The following is a 14,383-nucleotide window of genomic DNA, read 5'->3' as shown; positions in this document are numbered from 1 at the left end:
TAAAGGGTAAAATGGGTATAAAATGTTTGAAAAAGAGGGAAGAAAAGAGACATCCGGTTGGAAGGGAGAGTCAAAGGTCATAAATGGTGGTCAACGGTCACAGTGGCCACCGGTGTAACAAAGCGTAAAGTTCAATGGCCATACCAGGAAGAAATGAAGTTCAGTGGCCACAATGTGAAAATGGGTATAGTTCAGTGGCCATGGGTGTAATTTACCCAATTTTTATGTATAAAGTCTGAAAATTAATGTTATATCCAAGTATATGAAAGTGCGTTTGTTTATAGAATAGATGTGAAATTTATAAAAATAGTACGATAAGTCCATCTTGCACTATTAATATTAATTATTAAATGTAGATATTAAATATTTATTTTTAAATATAAATATAAATTTTATTATTAAAAATATAAATTATGAAAGTCTACTTTTTTCTATAATAAATTTAAGATTTATAAAAATAGTACTAATCGATTCATTTTGTTGTATTAATATTAATTTTTTTTTTGGGGCAAAACCACAAATAGATTAACGGGAAGAATTTGCATCTTCCAAAATAATGCTCGACAACCAAATAGGTAAAACAGAAAAAAAAAAAGTAATCGTTAGCATTGGAACAGGCACGCCTAGCTACCAAATGAGCGGCTCTATTCGCTAAACGAGAAACAAAAGAAAGTTTAAAACCGGGTTGAGAGTTTAAGATATCCCTGCAGTCTTGAATAATTGACCCAAACTCTAAAAGATCTTGACGTCTAGAGGTAACAGCATCAACCACGACTTTAGCATCAGACTCAAAATCAACTCTAGTGAAGTTTTGGCTAGCCAACCAACATAGACAAGTACGAAGAGCAAGTGCTTCCACAATTTTAGGCTCCTTCAATGCTGAAATAATGCAGCTACTCCCAAACATAAAAGAACCAAGAGCATTCCTAACCACAGCTCCTAATCCACACTTTCCAAGTTGTGTAAAAATAGCTGCATCCATATTGCACTTGACTACTCCAGTAGAAGGTGGGACCCAATAGCTCATACATGTGCGACCCTGATCAATATCTGAAGAGACATGTTCCCCTAATCCCACAACCCCAGTCCTAGATCTACTATCCCGAGATGTTAACCCTGAACCATGGCCTACCAAGCTAGGCTTGTTTGGCAACTATCTAGTCCCAAACTTCGTTCCTTACCTCATTCCAACTTAGATCAATTGGCCACCACTCTTCTTTCCAAACTACCCTATTTATGTGCTCCCATATTGTCTTCAAGACACAACATGTGCGAATGATCTTTTCTTTTGATGAAGACACTAAATCTTGTAAAAGCCATTGAGAAAACTGCATATCTTCCACTTTTGGCACCGCCAGACCAGCAACTCTCCAAGTTTCACCTGCAAAAGAACAAACTGTGAATAAATGTCGATCAGTCTCATCATCCTCAACACAGATTGGGCATTCCAAAGATAATGGAACGCTTCTTTGAGCAAGTCTTTGTCGAGTTGGCAAACAATTTGAGCACACCTTCCACAGGAACAGTTTCAACTTTGGTGGGATCTCTAACTTCCATAAAACCTTCCAACCCTCACTTACCACATCACCAACCTCCACATTCATGTCCGAGGTATACCCAGATTTTACATTATAACACCCATCCTTAGACCAATGCCACATCAAAACATCCTCTCTATCCTTTAGAGATAACATAATATCACATATATCCGCAACCTAATCTTCACTAAAATAGTCGGTCAATTTATTCATATCCCAATGCCTCATGTCTTCTTCTAAAAGATCACAAACCCTCAAATCCTCAAGACCCGGTATCTGAAAAGAATGAACTCTAAACCCCTCTAATTTAGGGACCCATGGATCTTTCCATACTCTAATTTTATTTCCATTTCCCACTCTCCAAGACAAACCTTTTTCAAGAATACTCACCCCACACCAAATACTCCTCCAAACCATACTAGGATTATTGCCTAATTTAGAAGAAAGTAAGTCCTCCTTAGGAAAATATTTAGCTTTTAAGACACGACTTACTAAAGCATTTGGGCAACTGAGTAACTTCCACCCCTGTTTCTCTAACATAGCCAAATTAAAAATGTGCAAATCTTTAAACCCCATACCTCCAACCTCTTTAGATTTACATAATTTAGTCCAATCAAACCAATTTAACCCCTTTGACCCATCCATTTTCCTACCCCACCAGAAAGAATTCATAAGCTTTTGAAACTCATCACAAGTAGATAAAGGGATAAGAAAAGTACTCATACAAAACGTGGGTAAAGCTTGAGCAACTGATTTCAACAACACTTCCTTTCCAGCTTGAAAAAAAAAATGAAAGCCCCAACACCCAAATCTCTTCCTCAATCTATCCACCAAAAAGGTGAAAATACGCCTCTTCGATCTCCCAATAAGCGATGGAAGACCAAGATACCGATCCGTGTCAAGAGGAGTCGAAACTCTAAGAATAGTTTTAATATCCTCCCTACACTCCACCCCAACATTCGAACTAAAAATATACCTGACTTATGTAAATTTACAGCCTGACCAGATGCTTTCTCATACTCGGCTAATATGCTCATAATTGTTCTTGCTTCTTGACCAGAGGCCCCAAAAAACAAGAAACTGTCATCAGCAAAAAATAGATGTGAGATAACCGGAGCCTGTCTACAAATTTTGCATCCTGAAATCAGATTCAACCTTTCAGCCCTTAAAATAAGCTTAGATAAAACCTTTGCACACATTATAAACAGATATGGGGAAAGAGGATCTCCCTGCCTAAGCCCACTCTTTGGCACAATCTCATCAGATAATTCTCCATTCACTGCCACTTTATACTTAACAGTAGATACACAAAGCATAATCCATTTCACCCAAACCTCATTAAATCCCATTCTTTCCATAATAGTTTTTAAGAAACCCCAATCAACTCTGTCATAGGCTTTACTGATATCAATTTTAAGAGCCACATGTCCTGAAGCTCCCCTATTTTGCCTTTTCATATAGTGTATTGACTCAAAAGCAACCTGCACATTATCAATTATGGATCTTCTAGGGACAAACGCAGATTGAGTCTCACTAATCAAAGCAGGAAGAACATACTTTAATCGATTTGCCAAAGTCTTCGCAACAATTTTATACAACACATTGCAAAGTGAAATCGGTCGAAAATCCTTAAGCAGAACCGCCTTTTCAACCTTTGGTACGAGTGAAATAATTGTATTATTAAGACCATGTGGAAATTCTCCCTGACTTAACCACCCAATACAAGCATACGCCACTTCACTCCTAATCGTATCCCAAAAGGCTTGATAAAAACCCGGGTTAAGACCATCCGGTCTAGGAGATTTATTAGCACCTATTGAAAACAAAGCATTTTTAAACTCATCAACCTCAAAGGGAGAAATAAGTATTTCATTCATAGAATCATCAACTATCAAGTCCACCACATCCAATGTCTCATTTTCCCTCACTTCACCTTCAGAATAAACATCATTGAAATACCCTTGAACCATCCTAAGCATAGCACCCTGATCCTTAGTCTCCTCCCCAAGCCCATTACCCAGTACAACAATCTGATTTCTCTATCCTTCTCTCCATAACACTAGCATGGAAGAATTTTGTATTCCTATCTCCCTCAGATAACCAAAAAGCCTTTGCCCTTTGATTCTAGAAACGTTCCTCAAACTCCAAAATCTCATTCAATTTCCGTTTTGCCATAAAAAATAAAGCAATAGAATCCTTATCTTTCTTCCTACACGAAGTCTCCATTTTCTTTTTCCAAAACCTGATTTGACTTTGAAACGGTAATTAAAAACCCTACCCCAATCCTCCATAGATCTGATGCACTCTGTAAGTTTTATTGGTACAGGCTTTACTCCCTGATTCCTCCAAGTCCCTCTAACCAACTCCCCAAACTCTCGTTCTTTTAACCAATTATCCTCAAAATAAAACCGTTTTTTCTTTTTTCTACTAGTACCAGTTTCTAAATTGAGGATAATAGGAAGATGATCAGAATAAGACATCACTACTGAAGACAAATTATAATCAATAAAGCGAGAGATCCAATCACTGGATGCAAATCCTCTATCCAATTTTTCACGGATCCAATTATTAGAACCCTTGCCTCTCTCCCATGTAAACTGACTACATTGTAGCACTAGTTCATGTAACTCATAGTCATCAAGCAACTTTTGAAAATCCTGCATTAAATGACGAGGGAACTCTGCACCTCCCTCTTTCTCTATTGCCCTCAAGATGCAATTAAAATTACCCATAAGAACCCATGGAAGACTAGACACACTAGCCAACTGTTTCAGCAACCTACAGGAATCCCCATGCTTACTCCGATCAGCATAACCATAGAAACCAACAAACCTCCAATCTCCCCTTACAGGATCAGATATCGAAGCATCAATATGATGATCCGAATAACTAACAATACTAACTTTCCAATCTTTTTTCCATAACAAAGCCAACCCTCCATTCCCCCTCTTCTATTTACAAAAAACACTCCTTCAAAACCTATTTTCTGTTTTAAATAAAGCATTCTATTTTCTTCTACCAATGTCTCAATCAAAAATAAAAGTGCCGGTTTTTGGGATCCAACTAACTCTTTTAGGGATAGAACTGCCTGGTGGTTTAAGTATAAATTTTAATTTTTCTTTCTAAAAAAAATAAATTTTAATTTTTCAATATATATATATATATATATAAGGTGGATATATTCTAATGGACTTATAATGTGATTTTTAAGTTCGGCTCGGTTTGAATCCGTCTAAATTAATAATAAGTTGGATCAGATTTAGGCTGAGAATTGTTATATAAAAGTTTGTTGAATCCGATTCAGCTCGAATCATAAACAAATTACTTTTTAACCAGCAGAAAAAAAAAAGTATGGTTAAGATACTAATTTCATTTTTTTGGCAGCCCCCGCCGACCTCCTGGACCAAGGTTAACACCGATGGTACCGCTAGTTCAACAGTGGCTGGCTGTGGTGGTGTGTTTCGAACATGTAGAGGCCTCCCTAGAGCTTGTTTTGCTATTCCTCTTGGAAATAAGGAAGCTTGGTATTCAGAATTGAAGGGAGTGATTTTTGCAATTAAAAAAGCAAAAATTTGTAATTGGTTTCCTTTATAGGTGGAATGCGATTCGGTCTATGTTGTGAATCTTTTTGCTTCGCGATCCACTGATGTGCATTGGGAAATTAGAAAGGATTGACTTTATTTTTTGTAGTTATGCCATCAACAAATCATACGAATTTCTCATGTTTACAAGGAGGCAAACACGGTTGCTGACTATCTTTCTAAACATGCGCTATCACTTTCAGAGCCACGTTGGTGGACCTCTTTCCCAGACTTTTGTGTATCTTTTGTCTATAAGGATGCCAACAGAACTGAATACTTTATAATCTGTTAAACTTTGATTCCTTTTCGATTTTGCTTGCTTTGTTTGTAACTCTTTTTCTTCTTATTTTAATATATTTGGTTCGGGGTTGTTTGCGTCTGCCTGCTGGTGCCAACCTAGTTGGGATTAGTTGCTCTCGCTTCTCACCTCGATAACCAACCTTTCAATTAAAAAAAAGATGTATGCCCATAGACTTATGGCCCAAAAGACTGGGTTGCAAACAAAGTGTTGGCAACCGTGATCAAGGTCTCCAAAGTCCAAATGCAACAAGTCCTAAAGTGTCCTTACAGACCTAGAAATATAAATACAAATAAAAATTACAGATAAAATTGTACATAACTATAAATATTAAAGTGCCAAAAAAATTCCTTCAGCCATTCTAATACAGCAAAACTTCATGGTCGGGTAAGCCAATAAGCAAAATAAATTCACAAGTGAAGCAAACAAATATATTTTTTTAAATTTTTAGAATATTATAATCTCAATTAATATATGTTGTCATCCCTTCTATTAAGGGTTTTTTCTAGGGTTTGGAGATTATTGCAGAAAATCGTTGGAAATCACTAAAGAAATCATAGAGGCATAATTAGATAATCTATCGATAGATGACGAAGGACTTGAATTCAGAGAATTGGGAGATAACGCATAGGAAGAAGACTATGGACTACGTCTCATGGGCACCCTGATCATGGATCAAAATTACAATTTCAATATTCAGAAACACCAAATGGCAAGCATCTAGCGACCAGGACGAGGGTTAGCAATCTTGGAGATTGGGTGCAAATGGCTAGTGTTCCACTTTTTCCATGTACATGACCTATGATGGGTAATGGACGGAGGTCCGTGGACTTTTGATAATAACCTTCTTGCGCTGCACAAAAAGAAAACATCCTTTGGAAGTCCTTTTACACCAGGTAGCATTTTGGACTTAGGCACATGGTTTACCTTCAAGATTCTATTCGTAGGACAAGCCTTGGGGAATTTCACTGGCAATTTTATCGCATACAACCCCAAGAACAAAAGCACAACGGATCGACCATACATGAGACTCCGGGTCTATATCGACATCAGTCAGTCATTGAAAATGGAAAAGAAAGTACGAAAGACTGGGAGAGAATGGATAATGTGCACCTTCAAGTACGAATTATATATGGTAGGATTGATCACCCGGACTGACACTGTGAGAAATTTTTCCAACTCCATGAAGAGGAAATTAAAAGAGATTGGGATGCTTCATTAAGAGCACCTGCACACAAACTAGCACCACTAGGCAGTGAAAGATGGCTAAAAAAAGAGGTTGAAGATTCTGACAACAAATTAGAGAAAGGCAACTAGGCAAAGACTTCAGGGGGACGAGATACAAGATTTAGGGCTTGACTTTCACTCTATAACACGAGTTTAGTGCCATATGGATAGCAACAAGAGCGGATGTAAAGCGATTAAGTAGTGGAGACTAGAATTGAAATTGGAGAAGAGAGAAAGCATCGTAAAGGAGGAGAGAAGATAGTTGAGTAGGTGTTGAGTTCACATGATGTGGAAAATATCCATATCAATATAATGGATATTGATACAGCCTCTAACTTATCCTTCGTGGCAAAACATGTGAAGAATAAAGCTACGGCCAAAGTGGGGAAGTAACGGGAGGAGATAACCTCAAAAAATGGACAACATGTAGTCTTGGAGAAAAGGGTCTACCCAGCCATATGAAAGTATTCAGCTGGAATCGTCGGGGTTAGGAAGTGCCAAGGTAGTTCCCATTTTTTGTGAGCTGGTTAGAGTTCACCGATGGGATGTTATTTTTTTGTTTGAGATATTAGTTTTTAAATCAAAAATTGAAAGTATTCGTGATAAGATTGGGTTTGAGGGATGTTATTTGGTGGATTGTATATGCCATAGTGGTGGGATTTGTGTTTTCTGAAAGGTAGCTAGTTGGTGCTCATTATTATCTTTCTCTAACAATCATATTGATATTGAAATTACAAATATGGAGAATGAGAATTGGAGGGTAATAGGTTCTTATGGATGTCCATAACGCTCAAGACGTAAGGTGTTGTGGAATATTCTTCGGTCTATAGTTGCTGCCTCATCACTACATTGGGCTATAATTAGTGACTTCAATGATCTCCTTTCACATAGTGATAAGAAGGGATTAGTGGATCACCCAGAGTTGTGTTTCAAAGGATTCAAGGCAATAATATCGAATTGTGGTTTGTTTGAGTTAATTATGGTCGGATACTTTTTAACATGGATACGTCACTTAGGAAAAGTTAACAAAGTGCAAGAGAAACTAGACCAAGCATTTGTTACTGATAGATGGAAGGATTAATTCCCCCAAGGATCGATCTATAATACCTTCGCATTGACATCTAATCACTCTCCCATTATACTACAGATTAAAGACCAAATTCATGTGAAATTGCAAAGGAGATTCCAATTTGAGAACAAATGGCTTCGGGAACCAACACTACCAGAGATGATAAGGTAGGAATGGGAATGTGCATTTATTTTATCGCTACTAGAGAGACTCGCTTTACTATCAGATAAGTTGACAAGATGGGGTCGAAGTATTAATCATCACTTGAGTAAAGAGATTGGAAAATGTTAGAACAAACAGGAACAATTGCGCCTCAGTTCATTTGTGGAGGATGCTGCTCAATATGAATGTGAGAGAACTAGAATGATTTCTTTACTAGTCAAGAAGAAGGACCATTGGCAGCTGCGAGCAAAGCTCCAATGGCTTCAAGAAGGTCATTCCAATACTCGTTTCTTTCACTTTTTTGCTACAGGTAGAAGATGAAGGAATTTCATCTCAAAACTGCAAAATAAGGCCGATAATTGGGTATTGGAGAAGCATGAACTCTTCTAGGTAGCTCAATCTTATTTCATGCAACTATTTTCTAGAAGCAACAATACCTATCCGAAAGTTCTTTCTACCATTGGACCAAAAGTGACAGATGATCACAACAACTTACTGTTGGCACCGGTTCAAAAATAGGAATTCCACAAAACTTTATTTAAGATGAGCCCTGATAAGGCACCGGGTCCGAACGGATTCAATTTGAGCTCCTAACAAAAGTCTTAGCATATAATCAGTGATGATGTTTTTACCGTATGGGACATTCTCGAACAAGACGAATGATGTGATCATTACATTGGTACCTAAATGTGACGAGACCCAAATAACGTAATTTGGTCCCTTGAAATTCCTTACTATAACATGAAAAACTAGAGATTAAAGTGTTAAACTGAATTGAGCTAAGCAAAAAGAGGCGATGGATAAATTTGAGGACTTGCCAAAAAAAGATAGAATTGAATGTTATGCCAGATCCTAAAGGGCAAGAGATCTCGTTAAAGAACTAACAACCAAAATGACTCAATTCCATTTAAGCGGTTATCGTGAAGAAGCATATTCTTCAACTTATTGCAATTGCTAATCCCAATTGCAGTTATTTGTTTTTCTTTTTTAATTTATGGTTCCTCTTTATTTTCCATTGCAAGTGCTTTGTTCAACTAAGAATTTTCTTATGCAATTTATTTTGTCATTCAAAGATTTTTTATTCTATAATTTTATTTGTATTTTGATTTTGACATTAACGCTATCTTTGGTGAATGGAAAATTCAAATTTATAGAGTTAATGGGAGAAATTTAGAGAGAAGAAATACGAGAGAGAAGGGAAGAGTTAGAGAGTTAGAGAGATAAATTTATAGGTAAAGAAAGAGTTGCAAAGAAAAATGAAGGAAAGAGAAAGTGCAAGCAAGACAGATATTGGTTTAAGAAAAATGGAAATGAAATTAAGAAAAAAATGGTGGAATCAATAAAAAATAGGGTAAAATGAATATTAAAATGAATGGGCTCATGTTTTAAATGCTGATGTGGCACGACTAACCTATTATAGTCGGTCATATACACCATATTGGAAGGTCATCACTAAATTCGGGTATATTTTTGTGAAAATAAATGAGGATTATACACCAAAGTGTGATTTGGTTCAAAGTCCATACACCACATATGTAATTTATCCTAAATTGTTTGTCCAATTTTTTTTTTTTTGTCATATTGCTGAGGTTCTTGGTAAGTCTATTAAGAAATGCTTTCTTGAATGGAGAATTGAGAAAGTCTTAATTATAACTATTGATATTGCAAATGCAAATGATATGGGTGTGGATTACTTAAAAGAATATTGAATAGTTAGAAATGAAGTACTTTGATGGTTCTTAGTTTTAATTATTAACTTAAATAATTTGTCTTATACACCAAGTTGTCTTAGTGGCCAAAATCTTCCTTACTGTAAAGAATTTATTGGTATAATTTTCGCTTCAAGAGGTGATCGAAACAATGAGTTATGAAGGAAGTTAGGGTTAAAAGGAAAAGAAAACTAAAGCTGCGCAGGATGAATATTTCCTTCTGGTCCTGCGAACTCAACTCCCCCCAACTTAGAATAATTGCAATATTATATTCATTGATAAATTAATAATAACCTATGGCCCACTTAACAATTTCTTTTCTTCTCTTTTTGATAAAATCAACTTAATTTCATTTCCTTTATCTATTTCTTTATTTTTTTTTCTATTATTATTATTTGTTTATTAATTATACACAATTATTTAGATGTTACACCAAACTTGTTAAAATTTGTTCATCAAGTTGAGCATTAGACTTAGTTACCAAGTTTTGGTGGCTTATAAATAGGCATATGGTGTTGAGGTGAGTGAGAGAGGTGTGGAGAATTTATTATATATATTTAAAAGGTGGAAGCTAAATTACACTTATTGAACAGCTAGAGAAGCAAGGATCTGATGTGACAACATAACAAAGCATCTAACTGATGTGTCAAAATTCTAGCTTATTTACTTTAATTAATTTTAATTACACATACATTAATCCACCACTATTATACCGTCTCTCTTCATCCCTTAAATTGCTAAGCTAAAATCAAATCTCTTCTAACTATTTCTCCTTCTCCTCCAGTGAAATCTAATCATACTTTAACATCTATCTGAAGTATCTAACTAGAAGAGTTAACTTCATACTATCTAATACTAATCCTAATCCTAATCCATTATTATCTTTCCCCGTCTATCATTTGTTATTTCTGCAATTTCTATTTTACTGAATTAGACCTTAGCCACTCTATTTCTTTCCTTCATTCTAATTTCGAAATTTCTTTTGGTTTCTTGTATTGTAGATGGATTTTTATTTAGTTTTTGTTTATTGATTTCGATTTGCATGTTCCGATCTCATGTCCAATATCTTTCTCTCATCTGTCCAGGTTACAAAAAATTAGAATTTCCGTTTCAATATCATCTGTCCAATATCATTATATATTACAAACTATCTTGTAGTGGCAACACAAGTCTAGTTTATATTATACCTAAATGGATTTCGATGAAGTCCGCAAAAAATGAGCACAACAAGTAAAGGTATTCAAAGTATAGGGATTTTTTTTATTAGGCTAAGTTAAATGTTAACTTAAATTATGCGTGTACATTATGGTACATTAGTAATTTTGTTGTATGTACAACTTCATTGGTTTTAGGGTAGCTTTGTTTGTACAAGTTTATTGTTTATATATAAAGGTTTTTTTTGTACATTATGTTGGGATTGCACTTTGGTTATATGAACATGTTTATGAACGAGGTAAACGCTAGAAAAACGACTTATACGCCACATATTGAAATAAACAAAGTACCATAAAATATGATATCGGATGAGCGTTAATTGTCAAATACATGTCATCTTTGTTTACAACAATGACAAAATTCTCATAACAAAATGTCAGTTTACTTTCTATACAACGACACATAATTGGTAGTCTACTGTCATACCAATTACTTTCCAACGACACACATATAAACTAAAACGGTCATAACATTAACATAACAGCTACATTTAAGGATTTAATGTGACGGATTTTTTTACAAATAATGTCACGTGACCTACATTAACTTGACATGTTTGTTTAGATATATTGTTATTGAATGTAAATATTTTGACAGAATTTAATACAGATTCTATCATATGAATTATGTTACAATGACAATAAAGAAAACTATATTTGTCATAACATTATCATAATAGCTACATTTTAATATAATATTCTAACAGATTATTTAAATAAGATGTCATGAAAATATAATTACGGTGGTAGAAAGTATTAGATATTTCATTATATGATTCGTATTCAAATGACACGAAGCAATTTAGTTGCTATGATGCGAAAGTTATACGAACGATAAATTTTGCCTGTTATCTGAAGTACCAGTAAACGGTATTGAATTCTATGACAGTTTTAATTTCTTTAAGATGATAATTGAACCTTGCTTTGACATAGTGTATTTTTAATTTATTTTCTATATATATATTTTTTTAATTTCTTATCTTACAAATGGTTATTTATTATTTTTGACAAGTTAATGTAGCTTATCATAATTTAATTAGTTGTTTTTTTAATGTAATAATATTTAATAAAATAAATAGGTTTTATAATATTTATAATATATATAATTTTGGTCATGGGAATTTTTCAGGATCCACGGTTTGGAGATAGCAACCCTCACCCGTCCAAATTTACCTATTATGAGTAAAATTTCCTTCGCCTCCACCTCCGTCCCTAAATAATTTGGTGATTTCCCACTACTGTTGGTTCAATCCCCCGTTACCACCCTTAGACTCAACTATATGCCTTTATATTTTTTAATATTATTTTATTTCCATTTCAAATACATTACTCAATTAATATACGTTCTCGTCATTTCATTTAATATGATGTGTGTTCTTATTTTCATTTTGCATTATCAAATTTATGACAACTTAAATTTTTTTTAATAAAATATTTTATTAAACTTTCATGCAAATTTCATTTTCTAAATTTTTTTATCCAAATGAATAATTTATTATTAGTATTTTGTTCAAAATTTGGTGAAAAATTATAATTGAATTCATTAAACACAGTGATCGGAGCAAAAAATAACATAAGAATATATATACCCAAAACTATAACACCTATACATACTAATATTAACTAGAGTTAATTTCCAAGTGGCAATCATATATCTTTCTGGATATTCTGTTATATGAAACCCATGAAGAATCCTGAGACAATGCCTGCAACAACAAGAGTATAGAATGAGTAGTGCAGAAGCAGTGCAATAGATAGATAAAAAAGAGTATTACCTTTTGACCTATGTTACACGGAAACGAAAAACGAAAATAGATACCAGAAAATGTTATTTCTAAGAAAAAAATAGTTAGGAAACTGTAATGGAAACCGACATGAAACATGAAAACGCTATTGAACAAAAGTTTCCGTGCAACATAGAATATTGGCCTGTAAACATAGTTTAACCACTGTAGAAATCTTTGTTAAGCAATAGTGAAGTTGAAGATGGAACAGGAGGAGTGAGAAGGCCATGTTGGAGAAGGGGAGCACGTGCAAAGATTTCATTTGAAAACAGCAATGGTGTTTTGCACGTGCCCTGCTTCTCCAACAGGAGCTACTCACCCATTAAAACCAGAGGAAGAAGAATTTAGAATTGAAGAATGTGTTTTCTGTTTTGGAGGATGGAAAATTGAGTGAAAAGGGTCGTGTATTTATAGGGAGAAAAAGAGAAGAGGAGCATTAAAAGCTAATAAAAGAAAAGAAAGAGGTAGCAATGAGTAATTTTGACAAGGGTTAAAAATAAAGGCAAAAGCTAAAGCCATTCCATGCAATCATATTGCTCCTAAAGAAATTCAAACTAGAGATATCAAAGGAGGACCAAACCAGCGCTCTGTCTGCCTTAAATTCACCGCAATTAATTATATTTTTTTATATATGAATTAAGAGTTGGTAAACCGGTTTGTTTAGTGAAAATTGAAATGTAAGTATTAATTTAGCTTTAAAATTGGTAAGATTTGACAAATTAACCTTTAGTAAATTTATCGATCGTATTTTGGTGAATTTGTTAAATATTGCCAATTTTAGAATTAAGTTGATACATATGCTTCAATTTGAACTAAACTGAATCTCTTTATAAATTTCAGTAGCTAAATTGGCTCTTAATTTAAGGTTTCTTGGCGGAGCTAATTTAGTATCCACGTAGAAGCCGTAAGATTTCAATTTCAATGCTTTTGTCAAATAACGCAATTAAAGACTTCATTAATAAAAACTGGCACATCAAATGAATATGTTGTACACCTATGTGCCACATCATGCTTCCACTCATTTGAAGATTCCGATGGTAGGGTGAAAGACAATCAATTTCTGTTAGTGAAACTTTTAATTGTGTTATTTGATAAATGTTAGAACTGAAATTGTATTGTTTTGTGTAGGTAGGAAACAAATTAGCTCTCTTCTAAAAACTCAAGGCTATTTTGGTGTATATATATATATACTGAGGAAGAATGTATTTAGCGTCCACATACAAAATAATGCAATGTTAAATTTAATACTTACAAAATAGTGCCAATTTCAAACCTCATTAACATAAAATGAGTTTTTTTTTTAATGTACAATACCATGTTCTCGTCACTTTTTAACCTCCAACGTTTTGGATATCCAGTAAGGCTGGAAATTGTACATCTGTTAATGACAAAAAGTTCATCTTCTATCAGTGAGGTTTGAAATTGGCTCTTTTAATGCACATTAAGTTTAAAAATTGCATTGTTTTGTATGTGAAGGTTAAATCCGCTCTTCTTCAATAATCATACGGCTAAACTTATATTTATTCAATATATATATATATATATATATATATATATATATATAACAGGGGTAGCACGGGTATTTCCAATTTAGGGCCAGGACAAACTATAAAAGTACGAAAAAGCTTATTATACATTATTTCACTTACGGTGATTTCAACAACGACAATAAAAATCGAATATAGACCGGATGACGTAAGAGTCGCTTTCTTAGGAAAAGGAAGTCCAGTGGCAGCACTAAAAAAGCAAGAAATCGTGGGTGTTGGATGAAGAATAAAGAAGTAAGGGTCCCTCCCAGCAG

This window comes from Euphorbia lathyris, chromosome 2 (genome assembly GCF_963576675.1).
Source record: "Euphorbia lathyris chromosome 2, ddEupLath1.1, whole genome shotgun sequence".
Classification (NCBI taxonomy): domain Eukaryota; kingdom Viridiplantae; phylum Streptophyta; class Magnoliopsida; order Malpighiales; family Euphorbiaceae; genus Euphorbia; species Euphorbia lathyris.
This window is presented reverse-complemented; position numbering follows the sequence as displayed.